At 36.8% G+C, this 13,587-nt stretch overlaps 1 protein-coding gene across 4 annotated transcripts in view; it reads right to left on the reverse strand.

The window, feature by feature from the left end:
- CLASP2 (cytoplasmic linker associated protein 2) overlaps positions 1–13,587 on the reverse strand; it is a 177,864-nt gene that overhangs the window by 104,875 nt on the left and 59,402 nt on the right. The gene's annotated exons all lie outside the window — the stretch shown is intronic.

Genomic DNA, 13,587 nt, shown 5'->3' on the forward strand with positions numbered 1-13,587 from the left:
GCCAGCTAGTACTCCCTCACAGAGGTCTAAGCCACAGCTCTGCAGGGCCCCACCTCTAAGTTTTAATAATTTTAACCTCCTCATTTTGTTCCTCCAGCTCTAGGAGTAGGAGCTGTTGACTGTAATTGCTACCTCGATGACATTTTAGTGTTCTCTTTTTGATTTTTAATTCACCATACCCATTTAACAATTCTTCATATTAAATTCTCTCTGTAAAAATAACTATTGGGGAGTCTGGATGGTTCAGTTGGTTGAGTGTCCAACTCTTGATTTCGGCTTAGGTCATGGTCTCAGGGTTGTGGGATAGAGCCCCATGTAGGGCTCCATGCTCAGCGGGGGTCTGCTTGGGATTTTCTCCCTCTCCCTTTGCCCCTCCCCCCACTTGTTTTCTCTCGCTCTCTCAAATACATAAATAAATAAAATCTTAAAAAAAAAAACCCACAACAGTTATTTTTAAAGATTTATTTATTTTAGAGAAAGAGAGCACACATGCGTGCACAAGCCGGGGGAGGGTCAGAGAATCTCAAGCAGACTCCACACTAGCATGGAGCCCGATGCGTGGCTAATCTCACAATCTGAGATTATGACCTGAGCTGAAACCAAGAGTTAGATGCTTAACCAACTAAGCCACCCCGGCGCCCCTGTGGTTTCTGTCTTCTGACTGAACTCTGGCCGATACAGGTGGTACTTAGTTTCTAACTCTGTATATTTATTTCTTCATGGTAATAATTTAACACACTGAAATGGATTTCAACCAGATAAGATGCATATCCAAAGGGATAATTAGCTTAAAAATCTATCCAATTAAAAAGTTAAATAATAATAGCTCCCCAATTAGGTTTATCATCTACCAAAGGAAATATTATTTTCAAAATTGGGTTTAAAAATTTAACATCATCCTAATTAAAAAAAAAAGCTAAAGATTTCCAAAGGTATGTAAGAAGCTCCTCACCCTGAAAAAACAAAACAAAAAAAACCTTTGAAGATAATCTTTTTGCATGTGAGTTTTAACAGCATTAAGAGATGGACCACAGAAAAGTGTAACAAAGTTATAAGACAATATAAAACTACAAATTAAAAGCAATGACAATTTAATAAACTAAGAGAGACAGGAATGCATTCTTGCTGTACGAAATTCATTTACAATAGTAAATAAATTAGTTATTCCCTAAATATTATTAAAAAATCCAATAACAAATAACAATAAAACTCTTGACCCTATCCCCATGATCAGTACTAATAACAGATTAACTGAAAATAATCAGTTTAAACAAAGAAACAAAAAATAAGATACCTAATCACATTAGCTTAACATCTTATACTACATTCATTTATCAATCTCTTAATATGGGTTTCATTTTTTTTTGAAGTTTTTGTTTTGTTTTGTAATCTCTACACCCAATGTGGGGCTTGAACCCATGACCCCAAGATCAACAGTAGCTCTCTCTTCTGACTGAGCTGGCTAGGCGCCCCTGGGTTTCATTGTTTTTGACAATGGGTTCCCTGAAAGGAAAGCAGAAGCCTAGATTTCTACAATTTCTTCCCAATCTTTTGCAGTTGTCTTGCCCAGCCCAGGCCACTGAACAGAAATTTTTTTCTTTTTTTAGAAGATTTTATTTATTTGTCAGAGAGAGAGGGAAAGAGACAGAGACAGAGAGCAAGCACAAGCAGGGGGGAGCGGCAGGCAGAGGGGGGAGCGGCAGGCAGAAGGAGAAGCAGGCTCCCCGCGTAGCAAGGAGCCCGACGCAGGACTCGATCTCAATACCCTGGGATCATGACCTGAGCCGAAGGCAGCCGCTTAACCAACTGAGCCACTCAGACGTCCCTGAACAGAAATTTCTTTAGGGACTTGTCCTTATCATGTAGTTCTTAAAAATTCAACAGTTTTCATAGAACAGTTTTCTTTACACATCCATTAAATATAGTCTGTTCACTTATATACCACTTCTTGCAAATTACTTTGTTACAGTAACAAGAAGAACCACTAGGCAAGTTTTGAGAACAAGTGGTTCCTGGAAGAGGCCACTGGTGGAGGAGACCTGTGCAGATGTACCAGAGCACAGCCAACTGACAACATCAGTGTGCTCAAGTGTGGAAGACAGAAATTTTACAGAGGAATGAAAAACTGAAGGGGAGATCAGTATGAAGAGTTACTACAGCTTACAGGCAGTTTACAAAAGGTATCAAATGTAGAACAGAATGTTAACTCTAACACATTAACCCACCAGCCACAACACAATGTCAAACACCTTCAAGAGAATGCAGAGCATCTGAACAAATCCCAAATAAAGCCAGAAAAATGTGCCATTGACTAAGAACATGCATAGGAAAGTCTAACTTTAAAAGTCACAATTCACTCTGATCATAACGCCTTAGTTTTATTATCCAGTCAGTTACGTCTTATGAGTAGGGACAAATAACCTAGGGGGGAGGGTAGGTGAAGTAGAAATTAAATGGCTTTTAAAAGTCCTGCAGAAGCTGCAGAGACAAAAGGCTACAAATATCACTAAATGCAGCCTTATTACCAGTTCAGTTGTGACAATTAGGTCTCTAAACCTGGACACGGACATTACCAAATTCCACAAGAACTTGCATGGTTTTAAATAGTTGACCCCAATCTATCTCACTCTTACCTTTGAGAACCATTTTGTATAAGCAAAGCTGTTGCTAATGGGAGCATATTGGGTGTGTGAATAGTGTAAAGACAGGACATGCTGAGGTTGGCTCGTTTATCTCTTATATGTACTGCAAGTAAACCCTTTTACAATCCTAGTTTGCCTATGTTTCCCCTCCCCTTGGTTTTGATTTTGTGGCCAACAAAAGTAGAAAAAGGATCTCTGCATAGGGAATAATCTGCTGAATAAACTGTTCATTCTCACAAGCATTTATTCCATTTTCTGATACAGGTTTAAATTCACCTAAAAAATACTATAAAGTACTTTTAGCACCAGGAAGGAGAATGAATACTATAGGCAGAGAGTCAAAACAAGTGATGGGCTCTAATGCCAAATATTACCTCAAGAAAAGGACAGTGAGTGTATACACAAAGCGGAGCCGTATTTAAATAAAGTTAAGTTTGAGAGCAGGAGCACAAGTAGAGGCTGCAGGACTGAAGGGATGAACAATGGTGGCTTCCAGCTTGACTACAGCTCTTTAAATATAACTGGGTTAACAGTCATACCAGAAGATATTAATGGGCAAAAACAAAACAGAACAGCTTTGCTCAGTTGTCTAACTACTCTAAAACAGAGGTCAGTAAATTTTTCCTGTAATGGGCCAGATAATAAGGATTTTAGACTTTGTGAGCCATATAGTTTCTGCTGCAATTGCTCAACTTTGCCACTGTAGCATGAAAGCAGCCACAGACAACATGTAAATGAATAAGGCTGTATTCCAATAAAGCTCTATTTATGGACACTAAAATTTGAATTTCATATAGTTTTCACATGTCACACAATATTATTCTTCTTTTGAATATTTTTATCATTTAAAAATTAAAAAAACATTCCAAGCTCATGCATAAAACAAAAACAGTTGGTTGGATGTGGCCTGTGGCCTAGTTTGCTGATCCCTGCTCTAGAACTCACCCTAAACTAGTATTCACTTGGATGGGGGCCAGGGGTGGGGGTGGTGGGGGTGGTGGGGGTGGTGGTGGTGGTGGAGATTAGAGGCTTCTGGCGTTCACGAGATAGCATGGTTTCTAGTATGCTAGACTGACTAGGGTAGGTACTCTCACAAATTCCTAAATATTACTTAAAGGTTTAAGTATAAAGTGAAAACTTCATTCTACTTAGTCCTTAACAACTAATAAAATGAAGTGCTGGATACAAAGGTGAAAGAGACAAAGGATAAAGCAGTTTGTTTCAGATATAGGAGAACAGGTCTCAGAGGTGGAAAGGGGCAGGTTCTTCTCATGCTACTATGAAGAGACTAGCCCTCAAGAGAAAAATATGATAAACAACAGGGCGTAAATATGGCTTAAACCCCAATAAAATTCATATACAACCCATAATTTTTAAAGAGAGTTAACCAATGAGAGCATTACCCAAGAGGCTGAAAAAGATACGCACAGTGGCAACACTTTGCTTCTGAAGAGTGCTACCAAGAAACGGACAGTTTAGCGTAAGAGCCTTCCTTCAAGTAGTGCTGAAAAAGATACGCACAGTGGCAACACAAGATTTTTAGGCAAAAGAAGGAAATAGCTCAGGAGGCAGAGCCCAGAGTTCAGTGCAGAACCAAGAACAGAGGAAAACACTGGTTTAGAAAACCACACCCAAAGAGAGAATGAAACCTTCATCAAAGAAACACCATCACTGAAGTAAGGGAAACTGACAACAGGTTCCTGTTGGATTCAAAAATTGCTATGTCAGTGAACTTCCTGTTTCTCCCCCTTTTTTTTTTAATTTATTTTTTAACAAAGATTTTATTTATTTGTCAGAGAGAGAGAGCACGCACAAGCAGGGGGAGCAACAGGTAGAGGGAGAAGCAGGCTCCCCACTGAGCAAGGAGCCTGATGTGGGACTCCATCCCAGGACCCTGGGATCATGACCTGAGCCAAAGGCATTCGCTTAACCATCTGAGCCACCCAGGCATCCCCCCCTTTTATTTTTAAGATTTTATTTATTTATTTGAGAGAGAGAGTGTCCACCGGCGAGGCAGAGGGAGAGGGAGAAGCAGGCTCCCTATAGGGAGCCTGATGCAGGAATCTGGGACCATGACCTGAGCTGAAGGCCAACGCTTAACCGAGCCACCCAGGCACCCCTATTCCTCCCCTTCTTGAATGGACTGTCTATTATGGATACTGTGTCCTGATACCACCATTGTATACTGAGCATGTGGGGTGCAAGTAAGATATCTTTTTAGTTCACAGGCCTCTGGATGGAGAGCAGCCACACCAGAGAACCCTCGCAAGTGATCTGATGCAGACTAAAGATCATGGACTTTGAACCTGATTGCTATATATGAGTTGAAACTTTTGAGAAATGTCTGTGAGTGTATCTTGTATGTGAAAGGCATGTGAATTGCTGTGGTCAGAGGACAAACTGCAATAGATTGTTTGCAAGGATAGCTGTAACAATTCCTCATATTCTTGAATGCTCCTTTCACAATGTAACTTTACAACTCTTCCCATCTAAGAGTGGGCTCCCCAGCCAACAGGTGGGGAGGAGTAACCTGGAATTCTTGAGTTGAGACAAGCCCTAGGAGAGGCTGGAGGGGTCCCTGATTGGTGATTCCCCAGATTTGAGCATGAATAAATCTCTGAAGAAAAGCTTCTACAATCCCCAATTTAAGCCCGAAGAACTCCCTTCAAGCAATTTCACAAAGTTTAAATACACAAGGCAAACCATTATGAACTAAGAGTCACAGGTAACAAATAACAGATATAGCACTATAGATATTGTCTAGTTACAGAGTACAAAGCATATGTGAATATAACATTTAAAGAAATAATGTGGACAGAATCACAAAGATACCAACCAACAAAAGACATTAGGAACAAACAGATGAATATGGGGGAGGAAGTATCTGCCCTACCAGCTATCAAGATTTAAAAAGCTAATTATGACAATTAGGTTTTAGTTCAGGAACAGAACAATCAATCAAATGAACAAAATAGAGACTCAAAAATGTCCCACAAATATATGAGACTTTGATACATGACAAAAAGTGATTCAGATCAATGGTGAAAGTAGAAACTATTAAAATAATAATGTCTTAAAATTCAACAAAATGCTGAGATAATGGTTTATCAAGAAAAAAAGGCATTTCCTTACTAAAGATTAAAAATTATAGTAGACACTTTTATTCCCATGGGAAATGGTAGTTATCTAAATTCAAATATTCAACTACATATTCCAAAAACTAGAGACCAAAAAGAAGAGCAAATAAAATTACCCACAGCACATACTTGTAATACAACTAAGAGAAGACTAATAACACTTCAAACTTCAATTTACAAGTAAATGGGGAAATATGAACATCCAAGGCCAGCAATGTCAACTATAGAGTCTTCACAGAGAGAAAAATCAGAGGAAACTGTATGGAGGACGAAGACCCTGGTAGTGGTGGTGGGAACACAGCCCTCTAACTAGGATTCCCCCCAAGACCCTCAGGTAGGTAGCACTTAAAAAGGAGAGGTATCCCCCCTTCGAAGCTTGGTGGGTAAAGGAAAGGAAGAAAGGGAAGACGAGGGCTCTACTGAAATAAGATACTATCACAGAATCAAGAAGAAAGCCGCCCAGGTATCATTTCGTAAAGCAGCTGCCATTTCACCACACCAACAGAAGAGGGCGTTCTTGAACGAAGAAACTAAAAATTCTTCCTGGCCTTAAAGAATCACTTGTTATAAAAACAATTTTTAGGATACTTTAGGAAATTTGAATATAGAATGGAAGGGCTTAAAAGGACATGAGTATATAGTTTAAGAATTTGCAAAAAACAGGGCGCCTGGGTGGCTCAGTTGGTTGAGCGACTGCCTTCGGCTCAGGTCATGATCCTGGAGTCCCGGGATCGAGTCCCACATAGGGCTCCCTGCTCAGCAGGGAGTCTGCTTCTCCCTCTGACCCTCCCCCCTCTCACGTGCTCTCTCTCTCTCTCATTCTCGCTCTCTCAAATAAATAAATAAAATCTTTAAAAAAAAAAAGAAAAGAAAGAATTTGCAAAAAATAGGGGCGCCTGGGTGGCTCAGTCAGTTAAGCATCTGCCTTCAGCTCAGGTCATGATCCCAGGGTTCTGGAATCAAGTCCCACATCAGGCTCCTTGCCCAGCGTGGAGCCTGCTTCTCCCTCTCCCTCTCCCTGCTGCTCCCCCTGCTTGTGCTCTCTCTCTGACATATAAATAAAAATTTAAAAAGAATTTACAAAAAATAAAAGGGCTAGAAGGAACAAGTTAAATAACATCACAAAGAAATCAGACAAATCCAGAACAAATCCAGACAATCTAAGACAACTGGCCTAGACTCTTCAAAAAATGTATCTATGTTATGGGTATAAAAATTGGTAATATGATTGTTTTATACATAATATTATGGAATCTTCTTGCATACGATAATGACATGGATATAATGCAGCATACCTTTAAGTCTCAGGAGGAGCATATTAAATATTTATGGCTGGAATGTCATAATGTCTACAACTTACTTTCCAAATGCTGAGATTAAAAAAAAGAATATGTATGGGAATATATTTATATAGAGAGTTAAATACGGCAAACTAGTTATTCAATCTAGATGATAAGTGTTCATTGCATTGTCAACTTGGCTATATGCTCAAAATTTTTCTTAATAAAAAGTTTGGGAAACCACTCACTATAAAGCTAGAGTAGGTACAGAGATACAGATCTGGAAAATAAGAAACTATAGAAAATAACTGAAATACATACAATAGTATTCATTCAATGAAGTGAAGAATGTTTTCTTTAATTGCATAGACATTAATTTGCCATGCATAAGAACATAAATTAAAAGGGATATACTGCCACCTTATACAAAAATAAATTCCAGATATACTGAACAAATTAAATGTAAAATAATGTTTAGAATAAATTGGAAAACATTTGCATAGCTTGGGACTGGAAAATAGTCCTTTTTATTCAGGATAGGAAATTTGGAAGTCAAAAAGAACAGAACAGATATTTTACCTACCACAACAAAAATTTTTAAGTTTTGATGTAAACTGCCACAAAGGAGACACTGAGGAAATATTTATGACTTTTTTTTTTTTTTAAAGATTTATTTATTTATTTATTTGACAGAGAGAGAGAGAGAGAGAGACAGCGAGAGAGAGAACACAAGCAGGGGAAGTGGGAGAGGGAGAAGCAGGCTTCCCGCTGAGCAGGGAGCCCGATGCGGGGCTCGATCCCAGGACCCCAGGATCATGACCTGAGCTGAAGGCAGATGCTTAATGACTGAGCCACCCAGGCGCCCCAATATTTATGACTTTTAACAAAAGAATAAAAGATCTGAATATTTAAAAAACTGTAACAGACTGATGAGAAAGACAAAACAGCCCAATTAAAAGATGGGCAAATAACAACAACATGTAATTTGCGGAAGAAGATATGCTAACCTCATTAATGAATTTAAATATTCTGAACCTCAATAGAATAAAAACTCCAGGAAGGCAGTGTCTTTGTTTTTGTTTACTGATGTTTTCCAGAGATCACAAAAGCAGAAGCATGCTAAAAGCTTTCAGAAAATATTTGCTAGCTGCTGGTCAGATGGATAGGTGGATGGAAAAGTACAAATTAAAACAAAACCAAAAAAACCCACCATTTTTCACCTATCAAAATGACAACAATTAACGAGGCTGTTACATTCAATGCTGGAAAAGGTAAAATAATGTCTTTATTAAAAACACACCCAATCTTTAATTGAACACTGGGAGGAATCTATTCCACAGATTAGAAGCACCAGAATGTCCAAATATAATAAAGACATGGAGACTGGCATTCTTAAAATGGCATAAAACTGTAGACAACCCGAATGACCCTGACTTGTAAACAGTTTATTACATCACGGTACATCAATAATGTGGAATACTATATGGCTATTAAAAGGATGTGAGAGCTGTCATTCTTGTTGAAGGATGAATATTCTGTGAAAAAAAGCAAGTTGCAAAGTATTTACTAATGTGTTTAATATGGGCAAACATAAAATCTAATCTGCATACCTACATAAATGAACATAGAGTAAAATGTAGAAGGATACATATCAAACTTAACACCGGTTACTGCAAAGCAACAGTATTAAAGAGACAAGATACTATTAGACTAAACCTGCTGAATTACTTGAATCTTATTTACCTTAAAACTAAAGTTCAGATAGACAGCACCAGGGGCCCCTGGATGGCCCAGGCAGTTGAGTATACGACTCTTGATTTTGGCTCAGGTCATGATCTCAGGGTCCTGAACTGAGCCCTGTGTTGCCCTCTGCACTCAGTGGGGAGCCCGCTTGAGGATTTCTCTCCTTGTCCCTCTGCCCTCCTCCACCTCCTCTCTCTCAAATAAATAAATCTTAAAACAAACAAACAAACAAACAGCGCTTCTTATGATGGATAGTAAAAGATGTGGCATTCATTGTAATTTAACAGAGAAAGGCTACTGGCCAATCCCTAATTTCCAAACGCCAATAACAGTGTCTTGTTATATGGGATAAAAATATGTATCACATGCAGTACTGGATAGGAGATGACCCAGAGATGATCCAAGAAAAAGCCTCTGGCCAAGCACTGGGTCCTTGTTTCATCTCTGCTTATTAACTGTCTTATCTTGGATACATCATTTAACTCTTACAGGCTCAGTCTCTTCACCTGAATTGGGGCCAGATAATCTTTAAGATAAAGGCTAAAACATTCTGGTTTAGTATCTTCCCTTACATCAGGGGAAGAAGAGAAGAAGTCCTCCTCCCACACATAATCTCAGGACATGAGTATATAGTCTAAGGAAAGTTATTTGTTTTTTTATAAAGTTCAAAAGCAAGAAATTGAGGTTTATCAGTTAAAATTTTGGATTCCAAGATTAAACACTAAATTCTGTGAGATTTCTTTTATTAAATATATACCGATTCTCATAATCTTTATTTAAAAAAAAGATTTTATTTATTTGAAAGAGAGACAGAGAGCACGCATGCAAGCACAAGCAGGGAGAGGGATGGAGGGCCTGCCGAGCAGGGCTTGATCACGGGACCCTGGGATCATGACCCGAGCCAAAGGCAGATGCTTAACTGACTGAGCCATCCCAGTGCCCCTTTATTTCTTTTAAAGAAAAAAAAAATCAACTTTGTGGTTGCCTGAGGGGAAAAAAATGAGAATGATTAGCATGGAAAATAGATATTTGGACATTTTTTTAAAAACATTTATTTATTTAACAGAGCGGGGGGGAACACAAGCAGGGGGAGTGGGAGAGGGAGAAGCAGGCTTCCCGCAGAGCAGGGAGCCCAATGCGGGTCTCAATCCCAGGACCCTGGAACCATGACCTGAGCCGAAGCCTGTCACTTAACCAACTGAGCCACCCAGGCGTCCCATATTTGGACATTCTTAATAAAACCTCAGGTCAGACATAAATGAAGTAAAACAAATATATCAAAATGATGACTAAGTACTCCTGAATTTGAAAAGGTGGTAGTTAATTATAAGAACTAAAACTATTTCAAAGCAGTCTTTGATATTAGATGAAAACAACCGTAGAGAGAAAATGCTGTCTACTTGAATGAATGAGCAAGTGAGAAAGAACAACAGAACTTTGAGAACTAATGATCTAACCAATGACGTGTCTCCATGATTACATACAAGCCTCAGTAAAAAACGACTAACCTCAAAATCTGGTACAAATTACAAACAATAACAATTATATTATCATCTAATTCAATCTCTGTATTTTAAAAAGAATAGCAGCCAAAATTATTGGTACAGGAGGGTGATTTCAACAATACTAAAAAGCATTTCTACTTAATAATGAAAAAAATTCAGGTTTGCTTTATTTCCAAATAAAATAGCTGAGAATCGTACTAGTTGAGCTTTAAAATGACTGATTTATGGATGTTGAAAGGTAGTGATCATTATTGTAGATTATAATCTCAGAGCTAAAGGATCTAGAAGAATACTTATTTACTCGGTGAGATTAGGGTGGGTAGCAGTATAGCAAAGTATTTTTTGTGCTTAGTGCACTTATTAGATGCATGACCCTGTGCAAGTTAACTTCTCTAAACTTTAGTTTGCTCATCAGTAAAATTAAGATAATAAAGTACCTAACTGGAGGGGTTTTGATTTAAATAAGAGAATATATGTGAGAACAAACATCTTTTTAAAAAATTACCTAAAATACTCTAGAGATATAAATATTTTAAACAATCAGGTACCTTCAGCAATTATTTTCTAGGCCATTAAGCCAAAAGAAAAGAAATCGTGTTTACCTTAATTCCTATTATGAAGTTATAAATGTTATTCAGAAAATAACTATTTAAGGGAATTCATTTTATCCTTATTCTAATTACTAAAGCACAAAAGTAAGTAACACTTTTGACTCCCACATAATATGGATTTCTATAGCAATAATATGTTGGTATGGAGCAACCCACAATCCTTTTTTTGATTCTCCCTGACTTAAAGGCCACACAATTACAATATAAGTAGAACAGGTTGGCACAGGGAGCCAAAGAACAAAGAAAAACTACACTACTAAACTACAAAACTACACTAAAGACAATGAAAAGACAATTTTAAAATACAATGAAAAACACACTAAAGATAAAACACAGGTCCTACTGGCTTTAATTAACAGGATAGGATACTCTATTAAAAATAGCATGCATCTCTTTAATCTTGACATATATCTCTGAGACAAGTAAATTAAATTCCCAAACTTCAAAAGTAGATTCAGTCAGGATTTCAAAGAAGTTCACTTTATTTTTATTTTGGTAATCTTACCTGAAAAAATATTTCCTAAACCCAGTGGTCTGTGATGGGCTTATTCAACTAATATAGACATACCCCCCCATCTACCATATTCCTTTAATTAGGAACTAATCATACCTATCTGTATATTACACACCTAGGAGTAGCAAATGAAATGCCTATACTGAATCCCCATTACTCCATATAAACTTATGAGAAAGAAAATGTCTAGTCTAGAAAGCAGAATAGCTATAAAGAGAGAGGGCAACCCAGCCTTCAAGTATTTCAAAGTACCATGTTAACAAATAATTCATCTTCTTTGCTTAAGTTACAAAGAGGCAGATTTTAATGCAATATAAAATAGAATTTATTTATTCAGAATTGAATTTGGCTTATAACCTTCCTGGAGGACACTATGCCAAACTGAAAGAATAACTGTATCTTTTGAAACAATAAACTTGAGAAATTTATTCCAAGGAAATGACTGGAGGAAATGCGCGAAAAGATGTATGTAAAAGGATAATGTAATTGCTTATAAGAGTAAAAATACTGAAAGCAACCTAGATATTATTTAGCCATGAATAGTTTTCAATTAATAATTTGAGAAAATGCTCCACGTAAAATACTAGTAAGAGAAAAGGTATACAAAACGATACAATGAACGGTGCCAATTCTGTCCTCCTCTTAAGAACCGTGTTATATATAAAAATTATTAGAAAAGTAGTTATGAAAGCAACTAGAATTACATCATAATTTATTAAGCAACTAGAATTAGATCATAATTTATCAGTTGATTATACCCACACGTAGTGGTACTGTAGATGGTTTTTGTTCCGAATTTTAATCCATGAGCACACATTATTTTAATCAGATGTTGAATAGTCATGCTATCAGGAACATTATAAAAGGGACTACTATACTTGAATAGTAAATTGAACTATATGCCAACGTCCCTTCTAACTCCAAGATTCTACAACTTTCAGAAAACTTTCTAGAACTAATTTAAAGATTAAGCCTGTGCCAAGAACAGAAACTCTAAAGTTAAATTTTCAAAGGACTGACAGCCAAGAAGGGCATTAATTTCTGAAGCAATATCAATATCCTCTGGCTAGTACTCTTTTCTCAGAAAAACAGGTAGTGAACCTAAATAAGCTGTGGCAAACAAAAGCAACAAACAAAAAATTGCAGACTGAATCTGCAATTGCCAAAAGAAGGAGGATGAAAAAGAGGATGAGGAGGAGAAGAGAGAAGGAATGAAGGCCTCACCCTTATTTTTTTTATCAAAACAGCTGCTGCTTAGATGGATGATATAATCATTATGAGTGATTAATGCCTACGATCACAAAAGCTACCTAGCATTTTCGTATCTGGTAGCACTACAAACCAGAGAAGGCGAGGTGGCATAAAGAAAATCTGTTTCTTTAAAAAGAATATCAGATTTTATCAATTCAATTAACATCAAAATTAAGTGAGCTTTGCTGGATAAACTACAACCTCAATCTTCATCTAAGAAAGGATAATAAAACATGAAATACAGAGCTAATTATACACCAATGGCTCAGAGTCACAAAAATATTATATATTATCACCATGTATTTCAAATATTAATTCATTTTAAGTCAAATAAGACGTTTCATGGAATTATATATATCAGAAATCTCTAATTCAAAAATCAAGACAAAAAAATTCCCCTTGCAGTAATTCAAGGTAGCCATTTGTTACAAAAGAAAGAAACCACAGAATATCATACTTTTTACCAGAGATAAGAATGCATAATAGAAAATATCATGTAATAGGATATGATAACTAACATTTGGATAAGAATATATTCCTATAATTGCAAAGCAAAAACAAAACAAAAGAAAAACCCAGTAAAATGAAAATACTCAAAATACCCAGATAAATCAGTAAGACATTTGTTTTACAATATTCACCTATTTATTTATATGCATATGAATATATGTAAATATATGTATACATTTACATATAAATATATAAGTGTGTCTATATATATCATACTATCTTTCTTGAGAGTTACATGGCACAAAAAAGATAGTTAAAATGCAATCTTTATGGTATTTTTCCTACATTTAGAATATATATGACTTGAAATTAATGTTCAGTGGTATAGAAAGATCAAGAGAACACAACTTACAGGACCTGGTCAAAATATACAGTTGATTTTTCTTTCCTTTAT

Source organism: Eumetopias jubatus, unplaced genomic scaffold (genome assembly GCF_037043125.1).
Source record: "Eumetopias jubatus isolate StellerSeaLion01/CBP00866 unplaced genomic scaffold, mEumJub1_p1.0 scaffold_1, whole genome shotgun sequence".
Taxonomy (NCBI): domain Eukaryota; kingdom Metazoa; phylum Chordata; class Mammalia; order Carnivora; family Otariidae; genus Eumetopias; species Eumetopias jubatus.